The 13830-nt window shown below is 39.8% G+C and overlaps 1 protein-coding gene and 1 non-coding gene across 15 annotated transcripts in view; one reads left to right on the forward strand and one right to left on the reverse strand.

The window, feature by feature from the left end:
- Window positions 1–13830, reverse strand: part of RAPGEF4 (Rap guanine nucleotide exchange factor 4) — a 310512-nt gene that overhangs the window by 218297 nt on the left and 78385 nt on the right. The window contains exon 1 of one of the 14 annotated variants that reach the window (XM_073218687.1): window positions 10865–11310. The exons of the other annotated variants lie outside the window; for them this stretch is intronic. The gene's annotated coding sequence lies outside the window, so the exon portion shown is untranslated. Of the gene's footprint in view, window positions 1–10864; window positions 11311–13830 lie in introns of those variants that run through there. 14 annotated transcript variants of the gene reach the window in all.
- On the forward strand, window positions 1855–1965 carry LOC118974127 (U6 spliceosomal RNA). The gene has a single exon (XR_005063725.1). It is a non-coding gene; the product is annotated as a U6 spliceosomal RNA (small nuclear RNA).

A 13830-nucleotide genomic window follows, 5' to 3' on the forward strand; every position in this document is an offset into this window, starting at 1 on the left:
TTAAAAAGCCCAAATCCAATTTTATGAACTCAATTCATGATAGCTCATTGTCAACATAAATATTTATTCTCTCAAGGGCCACGGATGCAAGGTCATCTACACCACAGGAATGCTTGCCTTGATTGGGTTGTATATATCAGCTCAGGAAATGTAGGAGATACGCAGAGGTTATTTACAGGAATAACTTCTTAGAAAAAGTAATGCCAAAAGATTATCCCATGTTTTATTGACTAGGAGAGTATCAACATGAGATCTATAACCAGAGCTACAATGACTAAACATTTCTATTGAAATTGAAGTTGGTTATTATTTTTATATTTACCTCTTGTACCTTTAATATTGCTAACCATACCATATTACTTTGAATTTTAATCAAATTTTTTAGTTCTTAATAACTAAGAATTAAAATTATATATGCTTGGTTGGAATTTTCTATTTGAAACATAGTCACAATCTGCAATAATATTCTCAGATTTACATCAGGCAATACTGACAGGAGATTCAAGTTGTTGGAATTTAGAGCAATAGTAAAGCAGAAAAAAAGTAAACTAAACCCTGGAAGGTATGTTAGAGTTAATTTGTGTGAAAATTGTGATTCAAAATGTCTTGATACTGTTAGAACTTTAAACTTTGTTTTTTCTTTCTCAAGTATAGGTTGAAAAAAAGAGTCAAATGTAGGCTTTGGAAGTCTTGCCTAGTAACCAATCAAGGAGAATATTTTACATAAAATACTCTATAGAAGCCAGTAACAGAGGATTGCTTCTGGCAAGGGGAGCTTGTGGTTGGAGGCCGGGATGGGAGAAAAGCATACTTTTCATTATATATACACCCTATTTTAAAATTTTTTATCAAATGCATTCATTACCTAGTCTCAATAAATTATTTCTTTAAAATAAAAGTGAAGACAATTCTTGCTTTGCCTAATGGGCTGTGCTATAGCCTATTTTAAAAGTACCATTGTCTGAAGTTGTCCAGTTAACATTGTGGACATTATTACAGGTGGACAGTTTTAGGGGTAGGCGGATAGGAACTGAAAATACAAAGCCACATTTCCATGAAAACTCACCATTAAAGTTCAGTCACTATGGAACTGGATACAAAATACTCAAATGTACTCTCTTTAGAGGAGCAATGGAATCATAAATTAGAATATTTATTTGAAAACAGGCTTTGGTAGAACCTCTTACTGAAATGCGTTTCTGTTTTGAGCCTGGAACTTGGCGTTTTTCCTCATGATTTCTTTTTCATTACAAAAAGAGTTTCTGGATACAAGTCTCTGCCTGAAAGCCACAATAAAAAGTATTTTTCTATCATTTCCATTCTCACCATCACAATTTCTGTACAGCTGTGTTAAATGGGGAGTAAATGCTCAATATTCTCCCACTTAAAGGGAACAGGCTAGATGTGGTTTGTATCCTTCTGATTCTATAGAAAATGGTCTTTAATCTTTTGGGAGATAACAGACCCCTTTCAGACTAGACTAAAAGCTATGGGCACTCTTTTCAGAAAAATACACACACAAAAAAAATATCAGAGGTTTGCGGTTTCTCAGGAGTTGATCCACGAACTCTTCGGGGCTCGTGTAGCATGTATTAGAGGCACCTGTTGTGGGCCAGTCCTCTTCTCTGACACTACACATGGACCTATCTGCCAATGAAGGAAATAAATTATTCTGTAAATACAGGGCAAATGCTAACATTTTTGTCTAATCCTAAATTTTTCATAAGGAAACAAAAACCTCTTTTTATTCCAAAAGTTCCCATAATTGAATTCTGAATACTTAAAATATACTCTTGAAACTAAGCTGGTATAACTTAGTACTAACAAATTAATATGTGTAAAAAGACTGGAATGATGTGCTCACTTCAGCAGCACATATACACTACAATTGGAACAATACAGAGAAGATTAGCATAGCCCCTGTGCACAGATAACACAAAAATTCATGAAGCATTTCATATTTGAAAAAAAAAAACACTAGAATGACTTCCAGCACTTAGTATGACTTCCAGCAATAAAACTCCTCTTGCATTGTTACATATTATTCATATACGGAGACCCACCATGTAAATGTATAATCCAAATCTCCAGGATGTGTCAAATCTGGCCTTTAGACAGAATATGTCATGGACCTCCTAAATGGGATATTCTAGGATGCTCACCTTCCTTCTACTTGAGGTCAGAGATGACTCCCCCAAGTCCTAAGGGGAACAGAGATGGAGGGGAGTAATGTAGAGTTCTCCATGCCTTCTGTGACCGGAGCCCCAAGCCTGACAGCTGCTAGGACCGGACCCTTGCTGCACCAGCATCAGTAGGGTGTCTGCTGAAAGCCCCCACTGATAGAGACCTAATGGCCTCCAAATCTGTGGAAACCAAATGGATCCCCGAAGCATGTCTGTAACAGTGTTGAGTTTCTTGTAGGTCAGTTTTGAAGCAACATTTGGCCTCCTGCGCTGAGCTCTGTCAGCCCCAGGATCTCTTAGCTTCCCAGTTTCTTGGTCTGTTCAGAGGAACAGCAGTTCTGTGGGCCTCCATTTTTCATGTATCTTAGCAATCCCAGATGTCAGCCTTCCCAACCCCTATCTCCTGCTTTGACTGCAGTGTATTTCTCAGGGTCATTTTCTTTTTGATCATTTGGACCCTCATCTCCTCATGAGAAAATTCAGCCTCCTCCCAGCCTTTCATCCACAGTCAGATCTGGTTTTAAAAATGAATTGCCAAGAGGTAACACCTATGCTAACAGGCTGCCATCATACCTTCCTGATGTTATTCACCTGATCAGGAAGAGACAGCCTGGGAGATGACAGAGGAGACACTAGCGAAGAGGGAAGGCAGAGGCAGGAGTTAGCAGGCCCCAGCTGGGGTCTGCTGGGGGGTCTTTCACTGAGGATGCAAACTTCAGATTCTTGGCTAACACTTCCATGCTTATTATGCGTTTTTGCTTCAGGGAGCGGGCATGTACAAAGCCAGCCTCGGGAAGAGTTAAGGCGGGGGCTTCACAGAGAGGAAAGAAGGAGAAAAAAATCTTCTGTTCTCAAGAAAGGTTAGGAGGCTCTGATGGGCTCTTGTCTCCATGAAGAACTTGAGGATGACAGAAGCTTGCCCTGGCACCGGGAAGGGCACTATGACCCCCCACTCTGTGCTCTGCCAGAACACAGGTAAGTCCCATCAGTGGCGCTTGGATCCTTTGCCTCCGTCTGCTGGCATCTTTCTGTCAGTTGCATTCCCGCCAGTCTTATGATGACAACCCACAGACAGGGACTTTCTTTGGAAGCTGTTCTGACTCTCCTTGCCTGTTACTCTCTCTTCCTCCCACTTCCAGCCCCTGTGTGCTCCTCTGCTGCAGTCCATAGCTTATCACACTTAAAAATTTATTTTCACTTATCTATCTTCATTACATGGTGTGTTCCTTGAGGGCCACATGCTGTTCATGTCTGTGTCCCCAGTGCCCAGCATGGCACCTGGCATTTATTGGATACTCAACTAATGCTTGCTGATGTGATTTAGGGTGATAAAAATATTTGTATAACGTAATAAGTGCAATATAGTGGAAAAAGATGTGAGACAAATTTAAGAAAACTTTGAATGCCAAGGTAGATGCTTTGAACTATAAGGATTTGGTTGACTTTATCCTGTCATTTCTTCCTCCCAGTCATTTGGGATAGGATTATTGTTACCCCCATTACACAAATGAGGACAGAGGTTTAGGTTTAGGTCATAGAGCTGGTTTGAAGCAGGGCCAGGACTACTGTTGTGATCTGGCTGATTACAGGCCATCATCTTTAAAAACTACACAGCCACCCTGTCTCTGGCTGGACTTGAGGAGAGAAGGAAGGTAACAGTGCTGGTGGGATGGAATTGAAAAGAAAGAGATAAACATACAGTAGATTAGAAAAGGAGCCTGGTTAGGAAAAGAGGAACAGGAGAAATGGCCCACTTAAAATATTGAAGGTTAAGTGTAATGGTGTCCACAACATGCTTTCAAATGGTTTGGCACACAAATAAATATGTGTATATGTGCGTGTGTGTGTGTGTGTGTGTGTGTGTGTGTGTGTATACACACAAATATAAATAAATACATAAATGGAGGGAGAGAAACAGAAAGAACTGTTTTTTCAATTTTTCTGAATGTTTGACAGTTTGAACAAAAAGTTGCAAGGAAAAAAGACAAGTCTGACATTTCAGACCTAAGTAAGGCTGGAGAAGGGGCTGGGATAAGGGCAAAGAAAACATAAAGCAACAAGCAGAAAGCAAGAAAGTGAATTTTAGGAAGATGAATTGCCAACTGTGCTAAAACTTCTTTAAAAATTTATTAACACAAGACTTACCCATTTAGACTTATTCTCATGTTTACAATTATCATTATCAGGTAGTCATAGAAGAATTTTAATTTGTTAATTTTAATTCATTAATTATCACCTTGTTAAATACTCTGCTATTTATGGTGAAACTTTTTGGTTATTTTTTTTCATTAAAGTATCATTGATATACAATCTTACAAAAGTTGCACATGAACAACATTGTGGTTTCAACGATCATCCACATTATCAAGGCCTCATCCCACTCTCCCCATTGCAGTCGTTGTCTATCAGCAGTGTAGTAAGATTCTATAGTCATTACTAGACTTCTCCATGCTGTACTGCCTTCTCCATAATCTACCTATATTTGTGATTGTGAATTATAGTGACCCTTAATCCCCTTCTTCCTCCCTATCCACCCTCCCCTACCCCTCCCCTTTGGTAATCACTAGTCCCTTCTTGGAGTCTGTGAGTCTGCTGCTATTTTGTTCCTTCAGTTTTGCTTCGTTATTATACTCTACAAATGAGGGAAATCATTTGGTACTTGTCTTTCTCCAAAAATCTTTTGGTTATTAAGGGAAGAAAATGTTGATGGAGGCAGCATAATCAGTACAGATTTCGCAGAACTAAAACACTATCATTTTTTTAAAACTAAAAACTTTATACCTTTTTGATAAGCAAATACTTTTACAGTGTTGTTCACAAAGTTGTATATGTTCCTGAGTGGGTGGATCTCTTATTAAATTTAGTGTCTGATCACTTTACTACATTTCCCTTTTTCAAGTTCCAAAATGCTTTTAACAGGGATTATACATATGTTTTTATTATAGAGACTTCTTTTCTTTTTCAGAATATTTGTACCAGGAAATTCTATGAATTTTAAACAAAGTGAAGCATGGGCAAAAATGCCCACCAACAAATAAACTAAAACCCACAACAATTAGGAAAGGCCTAAAAATGAAAATCTATTATCATTAGCACTTACGATAAGAGCTTCTGTGCCTTCACCAGGACAATTAAAGAGGTATAGTCACCCCCCTCATCTGAGGTTTGCCTCCTGTGGTTTCAGTTGCTTGTGGTCAACCATGATCTGAAAGTAGATGACTTCTGACATATAGTCAGAAGGTCAGTAGTAGCCTAATGCTCCATCACAATGCTTACATCACTCACCTCATGTCATCTCATCTTGTAGGCATTTTATCATCTCACATCATTACAAGAAGGGTGAGTTCAGTACAATATTTATTGTACTTTTGTACAATAAGATATTTTGAGAGATGACATTCACATAAGTTTATTTACACTATATTATAATTGTTATATTTTATTACTCTTGTTTGTAATCTCTTACTATACCAAATTTATAAATTAAACTTTACCATAGGTTTCTACGTATAGAAAAAACATAGTGTCTATAGGGGTCAGTACTATCTGTAGTGTCAGGCACCCACTGGGGGTCCTGGAATGAATCCCCTGTGGGTAAGGAGGGACTACTGTAGATACGAGTTTGGACAGTGGAAAAGAGAAAACAGTTATGGATGCACAAAAAAGAAGACTTACTTTATTAACTTCAGAAGACATCTTAGTACTACTCATGTTTCTCTCAGACAAGCTTAGAGCAATGCTCCACCACCAAATCACTGGAAGCGTTATAGAAACGCAAGAAGGTGAGCAGTGGAGGGAACACAGATCAGGTGCGAAAATCCAGGAAAGATGTCTTAGGAAAATATTGTTGCAGGTGCTAAAATAAGGTTCACATAAAGGTTATAAGAAATAAATGAAGGCAAGATATGAATTTGTAAGAGCATTTCCAAAAAATTGAAGCAAAACAGAGAAGCAATTTAAAAAGTTAAAAAAAACTCATTCAATTCATGCAGACAGCATCTTTGACTAAAACACATTATTGCCTATATCATGATTTTTCCAAATCAGCTATGAATGAAAGTAGGATAAATACCTCTATAAAACAAACTTAAAAATATTTAAATCACAAAATTGCCAGACTTGTGGTGGATTTAATGAATTTAGAATTTATGTATATTAAATATTATGAAAAGTGAAGAGTAAACAGACCACAATAAAGTATTTGCAGGAATTACAACAAAGGGTTACTATCTTGATCAAATAAAGCATAATATAAATTGATAAAGAAATGCCAATATAGGTATGAATAACACATCCTAAAAGAAAAAATATAATCAGTAAAGAAATATATAAGTAAAGTTCAACCATCTTAGCAGCAATCAGAGAAACACAATGACACAACAGGGCCTGTTATAGTGGAAAAATATGTATAAAATAGTCCCGCTGGATAAAATAGGCATGCTCAAATACTCTTGACGGCAGCATATAAACTACTGAAAATAAATGTGATCATATTTATCAAGGGCCATGAAAGTTTTCATACTCTTCAATCTAGTATTTCCTTTTTCGGGACTATATCCTAGAGAAGTGATTCTCACAGTGTAGTCTGAGGACAGGTGGGGAATCTCAGCATCCTCAGGGGTTCATGAGCTTAAAACTCTTTCATAATAATACTAAGACACTGCTTCTCCTTTTCACTCTTATTTTCTCACAAGTGAGCAGTGGGATTTTCCAGGAGGTCCACGATGTGTGGTAACACCACAGCTCTAACAGTGCAGAGAACATGGATCACAGGATGGTGGGATTTGGGCATGATTTTCCACCTTATTCTACCACTTCCAACAACCACACTACACAGGCAACTTCTAATCACCAAGCCTCAAATAAACTCTACTCACTCTGCCTCTGAAGTACTAACTTGCCATTATCACTTATATTTGGTAGAAACCTCCATTTGGAAGCAGAATGTCAAAATGAGGAAAGAGAAAACTACACTAGCAGATTTAACACAGACTAGTAATGAAGTAGGGCTGGGACATAGAGCAGATAGCATGATTAACTTTTCCTGCCTGTGATGAAAAATGCCAAGTTATAAACAGTATAGTAAGAACAGGAGGGACCCCATCTTAAGGCTATGACTCCATTTTAAAGACCAGGGAGTTAGGAGGTTAGATTCCTAACATATTCCTTGGTAATCAGCCAAAACCCATCCTTTCTTAGGGCAGAGCAAGTAGTCGTAAATGATATGTCCCCACTGCTTGAGGGTAACCACTATCATGAAGAACAGGCTCAATACGTTTGTGTTAAGTTTATCTTACAGAATCATCTAAAGGACTGACTGTGGATGGGGACACAATGTCTCTCACTAGAGAAAGATATCATGAGACCACATGTCAAGCCTACCCTGCCCCACCCCCACCCAGCTGCCCTTGACCCCATTCTTGAAAGCCTTAAAAGACAGAATCCTAAGCCCTTAAGGGTGCCTCCTCTCTGAAGTTGCCTGCACTTCCCTTTCTTCGAGTGTGTAATTTTTCCCTTAAATAAAGACTTCTCACTGCTCAAATTATTGCATTTTGTCTCTGCACTCTTTCAGTGGTAAGCATCTTTCTTACTTTGCTATTTCATTCTATTTTCTAGACTTAGGCACAATTCTTCACTCTCTCTGTCCTACTTCAGATAACTAGGGAGGGGCTACTGAGAGCTCTGATTTGGGCCTGCAAGTTCCCATAGATGACCTGGACAGGACTATAGCTGTACAATCATGCTTTTTAGGAGCCTACCTGAAAAATCTCCTTTATTTGCCTTTGGGAAGTTCTCAGAACATAATCTCACTCCATCCAGTGCACTGCAGCTACCCCAGATCCTGGGGTAGTTCCCATGCCATGCAGATTCAAGTAGGGGCCGATTTCCTATGCCATGCAGATTCAAGCGACATGGGACGCCAGGTGACCCTGGCTTTAGGAGTTGGCACGGGGTCTGCCCTATGCTGAGCAGGAGTTCAATGAGCTTCCCTTTCCTCCCTGTGCTCTTCCTTGCTCTCTGCTGCCTACAAAGTAGCTACCGTCCCCTGCATTCTTACTTTAATGAATTCCTTCCTTACCTACACTCATCTAACCTGCTCAAGAATTCTTTCTCCATCAGAGTTAAGAACTCTCCCCTGACCAGGTTGAAGTTTCACCTAGTGCACAGGGAGAGACCTCCCCAGATGCAGCTGCCCAGCAACACTAAGGAACTCTGTGATTAGCCTTAGCACAAGGCAAAGAAAAGGATACCAGGTATATACAGAAGGAGCAAGTGCAGTGCCCACCTATCAAAGGCCACTGCTGGAAGACAGAGGTGCTCAGGGCAGGCTGCTCAGTAAACCCATCTGGGGAGCTTTAAGAAGGTGCCGACACTCAAGCCCATCTTCTAGAGATTCTGGCTTCATAGCTCTAAGGGGACCCCACACCTGTGAAGGTTTAAATAGCTTTCCAGGTAATTCTATTGTGAAACTAGTTTTAAGAACTACAACAGTAAATGATGAAAGATACACAAAAGTTCTTGCCCTTCAAATAATATGTTTTGATGCAATTTCAACTGTTGCCCTATACTTTATCCTTTCCATTCACATAATTTGTGGCTTTGCCTTCTTGAATTTGCAAACCAAAAGGGGAGGGGAGCATTACATCTTTCAACTCATAAGGTATCTAAGTAATCAATCACCATGAACTTGAACCACTCCCCAACATGAAGGCAGGTTTAAGTAAAGGTAGCTTTATTTTACAAATAGGTGACTGGGGAAGCTAGAGAGTTTTCCAAAAAGTTATCTAGCAGAGTTGGGTTGAACCAGAAATAGGTCAGAATTTCAGGCCAGACCACTTGTCACATCAGTAGTTTCTTTAGAGGGTTTGTCTTGCATGTATTGGTTTGGAGTAGATGGCTCACAGTACTGAGGTCAGTGAGATCAACACAGGCAGGACTGTAGGAATTCGAGTGGCTGACTTTGTGACAGAATTTCCTGCTGCTCCTTCCTCGGTGTCAGATGCCCTGCCCAGTAACTTTGCTCTAACCTCTCGGCGGCAGCCTGGAGACTACACAGGAGTAGAATTTGGCCTTGATAAGAGCAAGAAAATCCCATGACTACAAGGCTTCCTATACATGAAGAGCTTAACAGTATCCCCCAGTCCATACCACAAGTTCCTTCTGAAAAGTCTCAAGTTCTTAAAGTTCTCCCAACTGTAACTGCCTTTGCCCCAGGGGACCCATTCACCCACAAAGCAGATTTCTCCAGATGATGGCTGAACAAACAAGACACAATGCCAGGCATTTGAAAATGCAATGACACCCTCACGGGGCTGGCAGACCCCTAGCCCAGCCTGCCCAGAGGCCTGGTACAGGAAGAGAAGGCAGAACGCAGCACAGCAAGAGGGAAGAAGCCCATGCTTCTCAGTGCAGCCAGCCCTTTGGAACAAGGCTGCCTCAAATGCCGTAATTTGACTAACTGACCCCAATCCTTTAGGGATGCTGAAAAACAGCCTTGTTAGCCACACAAGGGTTCAGAACCAGATCACTTTGTCTTTGGATGAAATAGTACCCTGGGTGGAAATGAATCTCTCCTCACCCTCCCCGGTAGGTCCTTCAGCACACTGTACCTTTACCCTAGACCTTCTCAGTTTGTCCTGTTTCAGGGTGATTTGCATTTATGTTTGTCTGTCTTCTCCACTAGATTGTAAACCAGAAAGACAGATGTAGTTAGTACAGTTTTGTACCTCTACATGCTAAGAACCAAGTACATTTGTTGAATATGACAAAGTTTCTTAGAGATGAAATTTTCAAAGTGGCATCAATTGACATTGAGTGGAGCAACACTCCAGCAGGCACACAGCCTCGCAGGCAAGCAGAGTGAAGCGGGCCCCTGCAAAACCAGGGTGCAGGGGCTGTGTAGCTGAAGTGTCCCCAGGTGCACCACCATGGGACGAATTTCAAACCTCTGCTAACAGCAACTCCTAAAAGCCCTAAGTATCCAGGGCACACCCCTGTAATGAATGCCCGATGGCCAGGAGGGAATGACTTCTGCTCGCAGTGCCCTGCCAACAAGTCCATTATCAACATCTGGGTATTCCTGGGACCTGCCAGCCAGGCTGTGGTCTGTTCAGACCCCGTTCATCTTCTGAGGAATAGTGAGAGCATAGCTTGCCAAGCTGGTGGGACTTTAAGTCATCAATAATGTAACAGAATCCCCATAAACATTAAGGACTTCATATGGTTTGAGAGCAGCAGGCAAGATAACCTATTGGACATTCAGGGGCTGAAATACCATCACTCCCAATCTGTTTCCTTGCCCGAAATTCATTTTTAATATATGTTATTCAAATATGTCACCAGATAAATACATATATTTAATATTAATGTGATAAATGTCACTGCCTACACAACTATCTTTGTTTATCTTCTGGAAACATAGTTAAGATCATCAGCCTAAACAAACATATCCTTCACAATCAGAAAAGATGAGCTGCCACTGCACACGCCCCCACCCACCCAGTACACCACAAATAAAGATGAAATCAAATTATGTTAGTGCCATGGTAAATATTTAGGTCTGGTAGAACATAATTAGAAAAACCAGAGACATTTCAGAGTATAATTCTTCAAACCATACTTCCAACTGTGACATGTAATACTGCTCCCCCACTAAAGAATAAGAAAAGACCCCTCCTGACCTTGTAGGGCACGCGCCCTCCTTGTTCTGCCTCTCAGAGTTCTCAGACATCCAGCGAATATCTGTCCTTTATTTGGACAGCAAAATGCACCTTCATCGCCGATAATTCCCTGTTCGTATCTGTTATTGTTGAGAGGATCTCAGTCCACAGAGAGAAAACCAGTGCTGGTGGTTCTCCAAGGAAGCTCAGGCAGCCAAAGGTAATAGGAAAAGACTTCTAAATATATAATTTTTAACTTTGGTTAGCTGCAAATAACTTCACTCCCTTCCTTTCTGGATTTGAATCATTTCACCACTACATGGAAAAGCTTGAGTTGAGGACAGAGACGTGAGACCCTGGCACAGACATGAAATCCAAGTCATCGGAACAGGCTTCCGCTTGGTTGAAAAGAATCAGAACTGTGAGGAGAGAGGCAAGAGAACCAGCCAACAGGATGTGTGTGGCTGGAGTTCCTGGCATGAAGTCTTGACTTTCATGTTTATTTTTGGATGTATTTTTCTTAGCCCTTTGATGCAAATTTCTGGCCTGGGAAGTAACCCTACAGGACTAGCTCCGAAGTTGCAAAAAGTAAGGCAGGCTTCTAACTTGGGAGAAAGCAGGTCCCTTAGCTTTCAGGCTCCAGTTACTCCTCAGATAAGGGTGTGGGTCCCTGTACATCAACAGGCAGGCAAGGGGCTGCCTGTCTAAGGAGGGGTCACACAGTCCCCCCTCAATACCCAGGGCCACTAAACATTCACCTGAAATACCCGTCCACCTGGAAGGCCTACCATTAATGTAAGAGTGAAACAACCTGAAATTGTTTGCATGCTAAATAAAGTAATAAAACTCACCCAAAGGACTTCTGGGATTTTTATGTTCTGGGATATTATGTTTTAAGTATTTGGTTTTAATTTTTATTACAGTCCACGACAGATAGGAACATCAAGTCTACTCAAGCAGAGCAGATGCCCCTGAGAAGTATATTATTCTAATTATCATTCTAAAACCACATCAGCTAAGACTAAGCTGTTGTTATTTCCGTAATTCCTGTTCTCCTAGTGGCTGGAAAGATTATTAATGGAAAAGGGCTTTTTTCTCCCTGTGTACTCTAAAAGAGGCAGTAAACAGACGAAACTAAAAGCTTTTCAGTCCCACGATGGCCAATATATATCTGGTAGAATTGAGAAATAAAACACTCTGAAAAATAGGGAATAGAGATACATAGATGTAAATATATTTTTTCAACAATATTCATTACTTTTAGAAATATTCCTGTTTACAAACTGCATTATTTTCCTAAGACAGAAGCATGTACCTATTTCTGATTTTACCATTCAGTTTTATATCCCATAAAGCATGAAATAAATTGTTTTGGTCAGCTCACAATGTTTGCTGAGGCCACAGACACATCTGGGGAATAAACTTTACTATTTCAAGCATTACATGCAAGCAATGGTTCTCTGTGATATGGGATGCTCTGCTTAGGATCAATATGAAACGAGAAGTTTCTGGGTAACAATTATAGCCACAAAACAACTTTTATTTTGGCATGGGTCAGACTACAGATTTAAAATACTGCCTTTATTTTTAAAGACTAATTTTATTGTAGTCTTTGAATTTTAAATAACTTATTCATATATATGTATTATTATTGTAAACATGCTCAAACGTGGCTCAGTGAAAGAAAATTTTTGTCCAGAAAATGAGGATCATATGACTGAAACACAAGTACAATGGCAGTAGACCACTAGTTCAAGGACCTCTCAGTAGTGTCTATTATGAATTTGAACAAGAGTGCCTCTCTAATCTACTCTGAAAACACTGGACTGATCTCATTCAATTTCATGTATTTGGAATAATCCATGTAAAGATGTCAACACATGCCAGAAAGTTGAAAGCATCTTCAGACAGACACAATGTTAGGCAAAAAGTCAAAAAGAAAACCAAAATACCCCTCACTATTGCTGTTCTAACCATAGGAAACCTTCTTATACCATCTGCACTGAGAAGAAATTCAGGGAATTAGACAGTAAATCAGTCCTTTATGTATCCCAAGAACCACCAGCAATCATAAATACCCATAATCCTGGAAGAAATATTGATAACTGCCTTCAAACTCCCAATCCTACACTTGACTACTTTGCCATTTAACATGCTTACTGATGGCGTACAATGCTACTAGTGTCAGGAGTTTAAATCATAACTGTCTCAAGAACTAAAAATGGTATTCAAGACTTAATTAATTTTATTCTGAGTGAAATTCAGAAACATAACTATGTCCTCTCTCTCTGATACTACCCTCAGATACTACCTGAAAAATAAGATGTTTTATACCCAGTTAATATATTTTATTAAGTTTAATATCAAAGAGGCATGAAAAGAGGGAAGTACTGTTGACTAACTCTAAATAAACTTACTGTAATTCATTTAAGCTAAGAAAATATAACCTGGCTTTAAGACGGAGCAAGCCAGTGCCCCCAAATCTGACCCTTGACTGGCCACTGAAACACGGAAAGGGAGGAGGAAAGAAAGTGATCTTCCTTAGGAGAGATATAGACACAAAGAACAGCATCGAGCTGCTACTTCAGTTACAGCTTGGGGAATATTACCTTATTTGATGTATTTGTAGAAACTACTGAGTAATGCTTCTGGTCACATTTCTGATGATAGTTTTTTTTTAATACTCTGGGTGCTACCAATTTGACTCACAACATGACAAAGAGTAAGAGGCATTAAAGATGAAGTTGAGTAGGATTTCAAAATCTCACATGTAGTTCTCTGAGGTATATCTGCAGAAGAGCCTAGGAGCCATGCCTGTGGTCAGAAAAGGAAGCAGGATTCCCCTGCTTTGTGCCACCATTGAAGTCACAGTGATTTAAAATAGACTTAAAGCAGACTATTAGCTCAGCCTATCAAAGAGCTACAGTTTGTGATTAGGGACCAAGTTTTCAGTCAGAAGTAACTCTGAATCCTGGTCCTGGTGTCTT

Source organism: Manis javanica, chromosome 12 (assembly GCF_040802235.1).
Source record: "Manis javanica isolate MJ-LG chromosome 12, MJ_LKY, whole genome shotgun sequence".
Classification (NCBI taxonomy): domain Eukaryota; kingdom Metazoa; phylum Chordata; class Mammalia; order Pholidota; family Manidae; genus Manis; species Manis javanica.